The following is a 13,883-nucleotide window of genomic DNA, read 5'->3' on the forward strand; positions in this document are numbered from 1 at the left end:
CCTGTGGCCCCTCCTGGTAATGAGCCGGCCCTCCCCAAATGCCCCGAGGCTGCTGGGGCTGCTGCAAGGGGGAGGGAGAGGGGACTGTGGGGGGAGATATTACAGGGACAGCACTCTACAGCTACAGAACTTCTCCTAACATACACATAATATCTGTCTCTCAGTTGTGAGAGCCAACCATCACAATGTTAATGTATAAAACCCCTACTTTTCCTATGAGTCATTTGGCTTGAAGAATGCGCTGCCATTTTCAATTCTGATTATCTCTCAAAAAAAATTTAATGAGTCATTGTAGCATCTGTTGATGATGGTGAGGACAGTGGGAACAGAAGGAAAAAAAAATCTCAGGTTTTCCTTAGACAGACTTATGTGGAATGGACAAAATGGGATCACTGAGCTCTGGTGTGGCTTTTTGAGCCCATCTACTGTGCCCATGGGGTTGCTACTCATAGCAGGTGTATCTTAGTGCTGAGTGCAGAGGCCAACTCAGTCTTGCCTTCTGGTCCCTGTTGTATTACAAGACAGCTGAGCAATGGCAGAGCTCTGGGGTGCCTTTCTTGCCCCCACCTTACCATGGATATGGGATTGCTGCCCACAGCAGGGCTATGGAATCTTCTCCGTGGTGAACACAGGGGCCAACCTGGTCTTGCCCTCTATTTCTTGTTTCACTCTACTTGTTGGTCCTTGAGGAAACTGCCCATTAGGAAACCTGTTATGGTTTCCTCAACAGATGCTTGTAATTCTCATCTATTAAAACAGGACAATTACATTAATAAACAATACAGTTCAGACTCCCTGCCCAAAGTGTTGGTTAATCTTCAGGCTGGCTGGAAGCTTGACTCCACTTTTCAGATGTCTTCAGTCTTTGGCTCTCTCTCACCTGGTCTGCATGTTACAGTCTGTTCTTTGGGTTCTCTCACCAGCCTTTAATTCTGTTGCCTTGAGTCCCTCTCGCTCTGGGGTTGGCACAGCCCATTCAGCTCTTAGGTAGAAGGATCCTTCCAAGCCAAAAGGATTTCTGAGGCAGTCCTAACCTGCAGCACCTGGGTGCCTTCAGGCCATCCATCCAAAAGGAAAAGTGACTTCTGGACCCTGAGAGAGCCCAGTGATCTCTTGGCAGGAGAAATCAGGAGTGGAGAAGGTGATTCCAGCTCTGCTGGTTGCTGTTCCTCCCCATTAGACAGGAGAGGATCAAGCACATTCCATCAGCCTTTGCTTCCTCAGGGCATGAAACCCTGAGGAGACAAGGCCACCTCAGGGCCATCAGATCCCACCAGGGAGAAGGAAATGCTAAAAACATCACCATGGTCTCAACCAACAAAATGAGGAACTTTTCTTGTGGGTTCCCAACACCATTTCCAACAAAGCCCAGCTGGTTTTGAAAATCACATTCACATTCAGGGGGCAAAACCAATAATGAATCACAGGCACCTGAGGTAAAATTAGGGACACATAAAAGAAATTTCTCTTTGTTTTTAACAGAGGCAGATTTTCATCTCTTAAGCCCAAATCTTCTCTGACACACAAAGGGACATAAAATACAGAAACTCTTTAGTTCCAACTTGAAACATTTGCTTTTTGGCAATTCTATTTGTACATGAAGCCTGGCTGTATGAACACTACTGAAGCACACAAATACTGAGACTACTACTGCAAACTGCAGAAATTACTGAAATTCTCTTCTACTGGCAGCAAGAGTAAACATGTCTAAAGGTTTCTTTGTATGGAGAGTAGCTACAAGGAATGGTTTCAACATTAAAATCACCTGGAAAAAAATGATTTCAGGTAAAGTGTTAAAAAATGAACACTGTTATAGATATATACTATAGTATTGGCTTTTTGCAATTATTAAAATGGATTCTGTATGTGTGGTGTTAAAGTGACTTTGCTATAAAGATATAGTTTATATTTCTGTTGCTAACTAAAACTTAGAAATAGCTGATATAGATATGCATGTGTTAAAATGCCTGCTTGGTTGGGATAATATCCAAGGAATATATGATGCCAGCTATCAGCACTCATCTTCTGAAGACAGTGTGGACCCAGACCCAAGAACTGAAGGTGATGATAAAATGGACTAAAACCACAACCAAGAAATGTGCATGCTCTAAAAAGCAGGACCCGAGCAGGTGTTATGCAAAGCAGTTCTTGGGGCATGTAAACTAGTTTGGGGAAAAGTTTACATATGCACCAGGCTGGTGCTATAGAAATGCTGTATAAAGCCTATTTCCAAACTAGCAGGTGTTGGGGAAGAGTTTACATATGCACCAGGCAGATACAGTAGAAATGCTGTACAAAGGCTGGTTCCAAACTGGCAGGTGTGCTCTTGGCTGAGGGCCAAGACACATCCAGCTGTAGCCTCTGCTTTGTTGTCTTTGTCTCCTATTAAACTCCTACATTTTACCAGAAGAGGCAACAGTGTTTTTTTCAGGTTATTTCAGGTATTTTCTGAGCCATATTTTCAAGATGATTCACAGAAGCCAAACTGTGTGAGGGCAAGAGAGCATTCCAGTGAGTCATAGTTTGACATGGGAAGAATTCAGAGAAGTGATAAAAATTGTTTCTGCTTAACTCAGAGTCTGTTGAACCACTAAGAACTGAACAGGCCTTTGTGAAAGACCCTGATAAAGACCAAAGGAACCGCGATCTTCCCCTTCCCCGTCGGGCCGGCAGTGAGGCGGCGCAGCCGGGCGGGCGCTGACACGGCCCGGGCTGGGCCCCTTCCCCCCCAGCCCCGCAGCCGGGCAGGGACAGGGAGAGGGCGAGGGCGAGGGCGGTGCTGCTGCGGGCAGGACGGAGCCGGCCTTGCTCTCATCTCGCTGCTCGCTGCAGCCCCAGCCCGGCCCAGCCGAGCCCCGGGAGCAGCCCCAGGCCAGCATCGGGACTGTAGCCCAGAGAAGCGGCCCGCAGCCAGCGGGCAGGGGAAGGAGAAGCCGCCCCTGTCCCAGCCAGCGCAGCCCCGAGCGCTGCTGCTGCTGCTGCTGCTGAGCTCTGGGCGGGCGGAGCGGATCGGAGCCGCTCCCCAGCCGCAGCTCCGCGTCTCTAACGGGGTCAGGGCAAACACCTGCAGGCTCCAAGCATCGCACAAACCCTGTCCGTGCTTCTGTCCTCCCTCGAGTGAGAGAAAAGAGCAAGGTACAAACGGGTAAAAGAACAACATGGAAACATCACGGTCAGTGAGGAGGAAGTTAAGTCCCAGATGGGAGGGATGAGGAGATGCCTTGATTTTAAAGCTGAAATCCCCTTATAAGCTATGGAGAAAAGACACTTTTTCCCTATAATGCATAAAACTATGGGGAGATGAAGGGTTCAAATTGATACCCAACAAAGGCCTCCACACTAAAGTAAGCAGATGTTAAAGGAGCTGTGATCCCATGAGAAGTTTGCACAGAGAAAGAGAGAAGAGTAATCCCATACTCCCAGGAGAAAATCTCTGTTCCCAGGGATGAAAATTATTTTAGAAATAAATAATAAGAAGTTTTCCTTTCATTAGCTCATATTTAAAACAATACCCCATAAGTCAAAATGACCAATAAACAAGCTGTAGGAAGGATGTAGAAAATGAGAGAAGCTTCATGATAAATTCCCCTTGGCAGCTGCGATTTGTGACCAAATTAGGAACCAGGAGAAAACTCTTTCCTCTTGGGGAGAAGTCTCCATAACATTAACAAGAGGGACTTCCCTCCCTAAATGAACTGAAGAAAAATTTTTTAGAGGTAGTAAACTAACTGGAAATTTTTGGTTTTGTTTCTTTACTTTGTCAGTGGAAAAGAAAAAGTTGTGGGAAGAGGAGAAGTTTTAGAAGTTTTCTAAAGGGTTTGCTTTAATTCTTGCTATTTTTTTTTCTTTTAATTACTATTAATAAAATTTTCTTCATACCCTTTTAAAGTTTTAAGCCTGCTTTCACTTTCTCCTAATCTTACCTCGCACCAGAAATGAGTGCACTAGTGATTGATCAGCACCTAAACCACAACACAGGAAACTGTGAGACTCGGTTTTTTCAGGGAGAGGAGGGAGGAGCAGAGCTTAGCAAAGCTTTGCCAACTTTGTGTCCTCTCACAGAGAATAAAACAAAACTGACTACACTGTTATGAATGAGGTCCCTATATGTCTAATTTAATAAACCACAAAATTAGAATTTAGCACCAATTTTAATCGAGCAGCAACTTTATATAAAATTACACAATTAGAAAGAATCAAGCAGATGCAAAAAAAAAAGAAATTGGCAGTGGTTTGGATAAAGCATAAGCAAAACCAATTGATTGGGGTACGGGGAGGGTTTTTCTCACCCTGCCTCATGAACAAAAGGCAAAAGGATCCAAACACAACTTATACACTGTATGCTAATACATATTCATCAATATTTTCCTGTAAATCCCCTCCCATTTTTGATTCCTGCAATCTCTGTCACTGCACTGCACAGACCATGCTCCGCCTGTTGCTAAGGGGTCTTTTGGCCTTTTGGGGGTCTCTTCAGAGGAAGGCTCACTGTCTTCCTCGCTGCCCTCTGAATATCCTGGCAGGTTGGGCATGTGCATTACCCTTTGTGTTATGTAAGTAAGCATTATGTTCCAACTAAGTCTTATTATTTCATAGATAGGACTACTATTGCAGATTGCATATCTGGAATTGTCTCAGCTTTGCTCATCCCAAGGCCAATTCTGTTTTAGGATATTGCTTATCTCAATACTCCATCCTGTATCCTATTTTCCCATGAACACCTGGAAACATCTGATCCATGACACTATTTACATATCCTTTTCTTCTATTACTTTTCAACAAATATTTTCTAAAATATCAGTACAGTTGCAATTAGTGCAGTTAGCACGAATCACATTCATTTATCACAATTTTCCCCATTTTCTCTTTTGATCATATTGGTTCATGCTTTTTATTAAAAGACTGAATCTCAGTATCTTCTACATCCCCAAAAATCCAGGTTTTCACATTCCCTCATTTCTCTTTTTGATCAAATTCGATATGTGCTATCTTCACTTACACAACGCAGGTGATAAAAAATGGTCTAGGCAACAATTCCAATGATGAGTCCAGCTAGTATAAACCACCAGACTTCCCCAAAGTGGATCCAACTTTTAACAGGTATAATTCGCTTTTGATCAATACTTTCCATTGTTATTTATTTTTAGACAGCATTTTGATGTGTTATATTTTTCACAAACTCCTCCTTTTTCAGCCATTAGGTAGTCCAAGGCCAATCTGCTCTGCTAGACTGTTACTAGCAGGTGCATCCTTTGTTGGGCAGCTGTTCTGTTCCAACTGACCTCAATCACCTTTTGCAGTCTTATCAACTGATTCACATATTGTTTGGAGTTCTATATTCCCCAGATCTGTTTTGAGCCCAAATAGCCAGATCATAAAAGTTTATGATCCTTTCTGTGTGCCATTCATTTTCACTCCATTTATAGCTGTCCCTAATCAAAAGGTTCAGGTTTGTCTTGATATTGCCCATGGCTTTATCAAGGGGGATTTCTCTAGTGGATTTCCCTTGGACCACAGCAGGGTGCAGGAGGAGGGTGGGATAACTCCTAACCTGCAGGTCCCTTTCCATCTCTGGGGTAACTGACTCCACAAATCCAATACAGCCCATCAGGGGCCTTCCATGTTCACTTATCTTGTCTGGTTGATTCCAACAGGGATCTATATTTTCTATGGAATGGTAAGGGCTAGCTCCAGAACTATTGTACCAGCACAGATTAATTTGACTGTCCCACTTGCAATCCTTTCTCTTTGTTGTTCTCCAATACCCATTGGTTTTGTTTGGCCACCAGGTCACAGTTCTATTACCTGAATTTACAATTAAGGTAGATTTACAGGGGGTATGTCCCACCTCTTTGGTTCTTGGTATAGTTCTTTCCTTCTCAAGTTACACAAACTGCTCCACTTACCTGGTGACTTAAAGTCCACCTTCCAGGCTGTTTTATTTTCTCAGAAATTTGGGTGTAATTCCCTTTTTAAAAGTGTTCTGGAGCTAGACCTTCGCCCCTCCATGGCCATCTTTCAGCCATCTGAGTTCCCCCACAAATCCAAGATCTTGATAAACCCAACTTGGTTGTGAGTTTTTGCATTAAGTCTACAAAAAGATTTCTACCTGAGGTTGGCAAATCCTAGCTGCTATTTTGCTGCCTTCATTGGTTATACAACAACCTTGGATTTTCCCATTTATTCTTACCTTGCTGGTTTTGTTCTGAATTTCCCCACTCTTCTCTTTTTGGGAAACAAAGGAATTCTCCCTCTGTGGGGCAGTTTGGCTAGAAGGTGTCCATTGGCCCAGTCCTAGATTAACTCCTCCCCAACAGGCTCGGCCATTTCTGTGGCAAGTTTGTAAATTTGTCTGGTTGTAACATTCAGCATCAACAGAGTGATGTACTGTGAAAACAGGCATTGAATTGTGGCCATCCCATAAGAGCTGGCAGCATTTATTGTTTTATTGCAGGGGTTGCTAGATGCACAGGGTATCAGGATACACGTCAGGAGCCCCAGGTACCTCAGGAGTCTGGACTCTCTACCTCTCTCAAGGCCCCTTGGGCTGCAGCCAAGGGCTGAGATTGTCTTCTCAGCTGCAGAGTTTGTGTCCTGGAACCTCATTGCTGGTACCATTTCTGCTGAGCCAATCTCCACTCTTACCCCTTGGATACAGTGATTATAGCTCAGGATACCATTTCTGTGTGCAACCCTTGGATACAGTGATTATAGCACAGGATGCTGTTCTGTGTGCACCCCTCAATACAGTGATTATAGCACAGGATGCTGTTCTGTGTGCACCCCTCAATACAGTGATTATAGCACAGGATGCCATTTCTGTGTGCACCCCTCAATACAGTGATTATAGCACAGGATGCTGTTCTGTGTGCACCCCCTTGGATACAGTGATTATAGCACAGGATGCTGTTCTGTGTGCACCCCTTGGATACAGTGATTATAGCACAGGATGCCATTTCTGTGTGCACCCCTTGGATACAGTGATTATAGCACAGGATGCTGTTCTGTGTGCACCCCTTGGATACAGTGATTATAGCACAGGATGCTGTTCTGTGTGCACCCCCTTGGATACAGTGATTATAGCACAGGATGCCATTTCTGTGTGCAACCCTTGGATACAGTGATTATAGCACAGGATGCTGTTCTGTGTGCACCCCTCAATACAGTGATTATAGCACAGGATGCTGTTCTGTGTGCACCCCTCAATACAGTGATTATAGCACAGGATGCCATTTCTGTGTGCACCCCTCAATACAGTGATTATAGCACAGGATGCTATTCTGTGTGCACCCCTCAATACAGTGATTATAGCACAGGATGCTGTTCTGTGTGCACCCCTCAGATACAGTGATTATAGCACAGGATGCTGTTCTGTGTGCACCCCTTGGATACAGTGATTATAGCACAGGATGCTGTTCTGTGTGCACCCCCTTGGATACAGTGATTATAGCACAGGATGCCATTTCTGTGTAGCCCACCTGGGTGCAAGGATGATGGCACAGGATCTTTACAGTCTGGAGGCACAGCCCTATTGCTTTCCCTGGGTTTATTGACAGTTCTTTTTTTATTAAATAAAAGGAGCTTTGGAGACGTGCTAACCACAGGTAATCTTTTAACACTCTTTTCTATAAAATAATACTAAAACAATTTAGTTAAGCCATAAAAAAAAAAAATTGCTATAAGATCTAACTTACTGGTTGCTTTTTACTCTGACGTTGGAGATAAATCATCTTTTCCACCTGTAAACACACCTGCAATGCCCACCTACCTGTAGTGGAAACAAATCTATGGTGACTCATAAATTTCCTCCCCCCAAGAGCTGTCAGTGATAACACAACCATCTATCACAGAATGGTGCACTTCCTCTCTTGCCTGTTCATAGGCTATTACAGCTAAAACTCGTTGGTCTCTGTCTTCTATTAATTGAACAGCTGCATGAAAGGTTCTATCCCTAATACTTAAAGGTGTTCCTATAAAATCACTGATAAGGCATGCTATTGTAAGCTGGTCACATAAGTGATTTAAGCAGGTTAAACAAAGCAGTTGATTTTCCCCTTGTCTATTTTGGTTACTTTCCACCACGAGTTAAACTGTACAGACAATACAAGCCCATGGGGGACAGCCTGGGCCATGCCCAGCACACATCCAGTGGTGTGTTTCTTTCTGGGCCTCTGTTGATGGCATTAGTCCCTGATCCCAGTGTCTCAGGAGATGCTGAATTCGTTCCTTATGGTGTTGTTTGCTCTCCAAACACAGTGGGGTTACTTGCCCCAATGACTCCAGAATTGATGGCAACCTGGTGTTTGAGCAGCTTGCCTCAATTAGAGGTTAAAATTTAATGAAATTACCAAGTTTTCCATCTGTAGTCAAGCTGTTTGTATATTCCAACTGAGCTCACTACTGTGTCAGTGTGTTTGCACTCTGGACACAACCCTGATGGTGGATAACCCCTGTGACAATGTTAATACCACCTCTCCTTACAACAGGTACATTCAATGCCTACAATTAGTAGCTTGTATAAAAATTTCTAGTGGACATAAACTATACTTTTTAGCCAGCCTTTGGTATACATTGCACACTATCTCTTTGCAATAACACATAATTACCTTGACAAACAAAACAAATCACACATATCAAACACTCACCCACTTAGTTTGGCCAAACTACATAAAACATACATTCATTACTATAAAAAACCCAAATTATTTGCTTTTATGACTTCAAATTGTGATCCAAATCTTGGAATAATATGCTTCAACAAAATTTTGGCTACTGTTTGAGCTGTAGCCCGAGCTGCAGGGACTGCTTCTACCCACTGAGTCAATTGATAACTAATAGATATTTCCACCTGCCCACTCTGGGTAATTGGTAAAGTCAATCTGGATCCTTTTAAATGGCCTGTGTACTATATGGCAGCCCCCAGAGGGATGAGTCCTCCACACCTTTTTGTTTGTTTTCTGATTTCTAATATTCCTATATACCCATAAAATTTTAGAAAATGATCACAAAGTGCTCTTGTTCCTCAGTGAATCTGTTGATGTCTCTCTGGCTAAGGGTTTTAGTCCTACCATCAGGGAGAATCTATTGCCCCCCTTCTTTTTTTTCCCCTAACTTCTTTATGGCTGCTAATTCTGCTAACGAAAAAATATGGTGTTTTATTCTGTGCTTCTGCTTTCCAAAAAGCCATAACTACACTGCTGTTTTCCCTCAAGGCAGAGATTTGCTTCATTGTCAGCCAGTTAGGGGAGGTTATCAAGACAGCCCCATATTTTACTACTGTTTTAACTGTTTGTCCTCTATTCTTTTCCTGTGATCTTTTTTTATATCAATTCTTGTTTCCTTTTGTTTTTCTTCTATTTTCTTCTTTAATGCTACACTTCTTATATTTATATTTGGGTCGTTTCCATTTTCATCTTTCTCAAAGAAATGTTTTCTATTGAGGACAAATTTGATTGCTATAAGGATAAGGAGCTCGTCTATTGAATCCTTAATTTTTCCCTACCCAGCACATTTTTCTATTTTTAACACACACACCTGTGAAGCTGCTGTGATTGTGACAGGCAGCACTAACACATGAATGTGCCACTAACACAGGGTCCATCTTGTCCCTGACCTACATCAAGTGATTGTCACAGGGCTCTCAGTTATTTGGAATTTGAGTCATTTTCTCATTGTTTCCTCTTGCATTTCTCGTTTTGAGAGAAAATCAATCATCACTTGTTTCTGCATTGCTTGTTCCCTTCCTATTTCTTAACTTTTTTTCCATGCAGTTTTATGGTTTTTGCCAGTTGCCAGGGGTATCATAATAAGCACAGTGAGAATAACCAATCCCTGGTGTATTAATCCTTCTCCTTGAATGTTCATAAGTCCCCTTTCTTTGCAAATCTTTCTAGAAGTGTGTACTACTCCAAAAGCATATTTCAAGTCCATGTAAATGATCCCTTCCCAATCCTTTAACAGCAACACACAGAATAATGCAAGCCCAGGACGGGCTAAGGGGACCAGATTCCTTTCCTTCTAGTTTTTCTCCAATAATTATAGCATTCCCAGATTTTCTTTTCCCATCTATCACTCGGGATGATCCTTCTACAAGTAATTTTTCTCCTCTTTGTAACTCCTGTTCTCTTAGATCTGGACACATTTTTTGTTTGTAGCTCTGTGAGCTCTGTGCAGTCATGCATTAGTTCTTCCCCTGGGACCCCGTAGAGAAACTGAGCGGGGCTTTTTATATTTGTCATTCTCAGCTCTAATTCAGGGGAGGTTGTGCTGTATTTCAGCACTAATGGACTGAATATTTAACTCTCCTATTTCACCAGAATACCATACAGTGTCACTAATCTCCAGATCTCCAGATTACAAATTTTCTTTCATGGACTGGCGGGGGGTTATCCTAATTCCTAGGACTATTATTAAATCCCTTTCTAACAAATTATTTCCAGCCTATGGTAATAACAATATGTCATTTACCCCAAATTTTTCATCTGATTCAATTTGTACTTTTTTAATCACAGGGACTGGGAACGGTTCTCTCCCAACTCCAATTACTGAGATGCATTCCTGACTTAATTTGCATCCTTGGGGGAACTTTCTTATGGTGGTCCTGGAGGCTCCTGTATCTACTAAAAATATTTCCTTATTGTGAGGACCAAGTCCTAATTTTATCAAGGGCTCTTTTGGTGCTTCAGTCCTCATTAAATACAGCCCCTGACACCTCTACTCCTCCTGAAACCTCTTTTCATCCTGCTTCCTTTTCCTGCAAAATTTTTGCAGGTGTCCCTTCTCATGGCAACAGAAACAGGTGGGTCTCAAGTCATTAGGGGTAGAATTGAGATTACCCTGATGTCTCAATGCTTTTGTGGATCCTTTGGTGTTAGTAGCCTTCTGCGTTTTTCTCGTTGTTCTAAAAACTTCTCTCTCTCTTCTCCTTTCCCTTCCTCTATGCTTGACCCTCATACACGTACAATCTTTGCATACGAACAGTTCCTGCACTTTTTCTACAAATTTTTGTAGCTCTTGCTCTAAATTTTCCAAGTCATCTACTACAACTTTTTGTAGCTCTTGCTCTAAATTTTCCAAGTCATCTAATATGTCCATCATGTCTCCTCAAGATCTAGTATTGGGTTCATTTCTAAAAGCTAATGCAAACCTCTTAAAAACGTTGCAACAGTTAAAAGTTCACTACCATGCCCAGGGGACTGTCCTGGAGAATTGCTCCCCACCCTGTTCAGGAATCCCCTTGTTTCTGACTAACCCTGCGAGCCTCCCTCCTGAGCACTCGCTCCTAGGTACAAGATGCCACCTCTCTTGCCCTAGTTTCTGGCAGGTAAATATAATGAGTTCATGTCTTAGTTTGTTACCAAGTTGCTAAAAAGACTATAAGAAGGGGAAAAGCCAACAATAGAAAAAACTGCAAGGTAGATGTAACCAACTAATATGTTGCAAGATGAAAATAACGGGCTAATATATTGCAAAATAAATGTCATAAGGCTTAAACCGCTAAATGTCAGAAGCTAATATGTTGAAAGGCTAACTAAGCAATGTGTAACTATATGTAGCTATGTGCCTATATATGGTAAAGGCTATTGTAAGACCTTGAGGAAGAGGATGGGAGCCTTCATCCAGACGATCACCAGAAGGCAGAATAAGACCCCCTAGCAACTCTCAGCACAGATGCAGAGAACACCGGAAGGACACCCAACAACAACAGATAAAAAGGAGGACTGAACTGCGGAGTGGTGTGGGCCGATGGTGGAGCGGTGACTCCCCGGCTACACCCAGCGCTCCCGGGTGGGTGCAAGCCTTTTGTTGGCTTCACTCAGTGCTGTAATTTGCCTATTATCGCTTGCTTTATCAATTAATAAATCACATTTTATTTGGACTCACTTGGTGGTGGTTGGTTACTCACCGCAACTTATAACAGTAAATAACCAGGAGTTCCAGGCACCTGGGAAATCCTCACTCACTCTTCTCACTCATGGTTTAATCCCCTCTAATACTTGCTCATCTCTTGTCAGCCACTTGCTCCTGCCTGATTCCACTCACCCTGATAAGCTCTTGCCTCTCGCTCTTTCTGGCTTCAGCCTCCACAATCCTCCTTTCTCACTTACTAAGCCCTTTTTTTATTACTTTTGCTAAAATTAAACCACACCCTTTAGACATGCATGGCACAGATGGATCAGCTCATCCACTCACCCACCCCCTCACAGGAATTACAGAGCCTGGTCAAAACCCTTAACAGAACAAAACAGTCGCTTCCTTCCTTAGCCAGGAGGGCAGAACCGCCACCCTCGGCGGCCCCCACACGCTCTGTGACGAGGTCACATCTCAAACACGCAAACATAGAAATGCAGGTCCACGCTTGCTCTGAGACTAGGTCACATCTCAAACACTCACACAAACACAGAAATGCAGGTCCACGCTTGCTCTGAGACTAGGTCAGTCTCAAACACTCACACACACACACAGAGGTGCCCACTCACTCTGTGACGAGGTCACATCTCAAACACTCACACAAACACAGAAATGCAGGTCCACGCTTGCTCTGTGACCAGGTCACATCTCAAACACTCACACAAACACACAAACAGAGGTGCCCACTCTCTCTGTGATGAGGTCACATCTCAAACACTCACACAAACACACACAGAGGTGCCCACTCTCTCTGTGACGAGGTCACATCTCAAACACTCACACAAACACAGAAATGCAGGTCCACGCTTGCTCTGTGACCAGGTCACATCTCAAACACTCACACAAACACACAAACAGAGGTGCCCACTCTCTCTGTGATGAGGTCACATCTCAAACTCTCACACAAACACACAAACAGAGGTGCTCACCCTCTCTGTGATGAGGTCACATCTCAAACACTCACACAAACACACAAACAGAGGTGCCCACTCTCTCTGTGATGAGGTCACATCTCAAACTCTCCCACAAACACAAAAACACCTCTCCTTAGCCGGCCAAGCCCCTTGCAGGACTGCGACTACCGCAGCCCTTGGAGTGTGAGGTCACATCAAAAGCACCCTACACATACACACAAACACAAATGCAAGCACACACCTGCCTTCACCCCACCTCGGGATACTCACAGATTCCTTTTCTCACAAGGATTTTTGTGCACACCGAAGTTTTATGGGTGCTCTCACCTTTAGCTGGCACTCTTAAGGCAGCCCCTTTGCATGCTTCCTACCACAAGCTTCTTTTGCTTATGCTTTATCAAAACTGGAACTCTTTCTCCAAGTGAGTCTGGTCTGACCTCGGGACCACCTAAAAACTGGTGTGGAGCCCCTTCCCAAAGCTAGCCGTCCTTCCCAGGGCTGGAGTTCCTGAGTTTTGGCACCAAATTGTTATGAATGAGGTCCCTATATGTCTAATTTAATAAACCACAAAATTAGAATTTAGCACCAATTTTAATTGAGCAGCAATTTTATATAAAAATATACAATTAAAAATAATCAAGCAGATGCAAAAAAAAAAATTGGCAGTGGTTTGGATAAAGCATAAGCAAAATCAGTCGGGGTACAGGGAGGGTTTTTCTCATCCTGCCTCACGTACAAAGGACAAAAGGATCCAAACACAACTTATACACTGTATGCTAATACATATTCATCAATATTTTCCTGTAAATCCCCTCCCATTTTTGATTCCTGCAATCTCTGTCACTGCACTGCACAGTCCATGCTCTGCCTGTTGCTAAGGGGTCTTTTGGCCTTTTGGGGGTCTCTTCAGAGGAAGGCTCACTGTCTTCCTCGCTGCCCTCTGAATAACCTGGCAGGTTGGGCATGTGCATTACCCTTTGTGTTATGTAAGTAAGCATTATGTTCCAACTAAGTCTTATTATTTCATAGATAGGACTACTATTGCAGATTGCACATTTG

This window comes from Agelaius phoeniceus, chromosome 9 (assembly GCF_051311805.1).
Source record: "Agelaius phoeniceus isolate bAgePho1 chromosome 9, bAgePho1.hap1, whole genome shotgun sequence".
Classification (NCBI taxonomy): Eukaryota; Metazoa; Chordata; class Aves; order Passeriformes; family Icteridae; genus Agelaius; species Agelaius phoeniceus.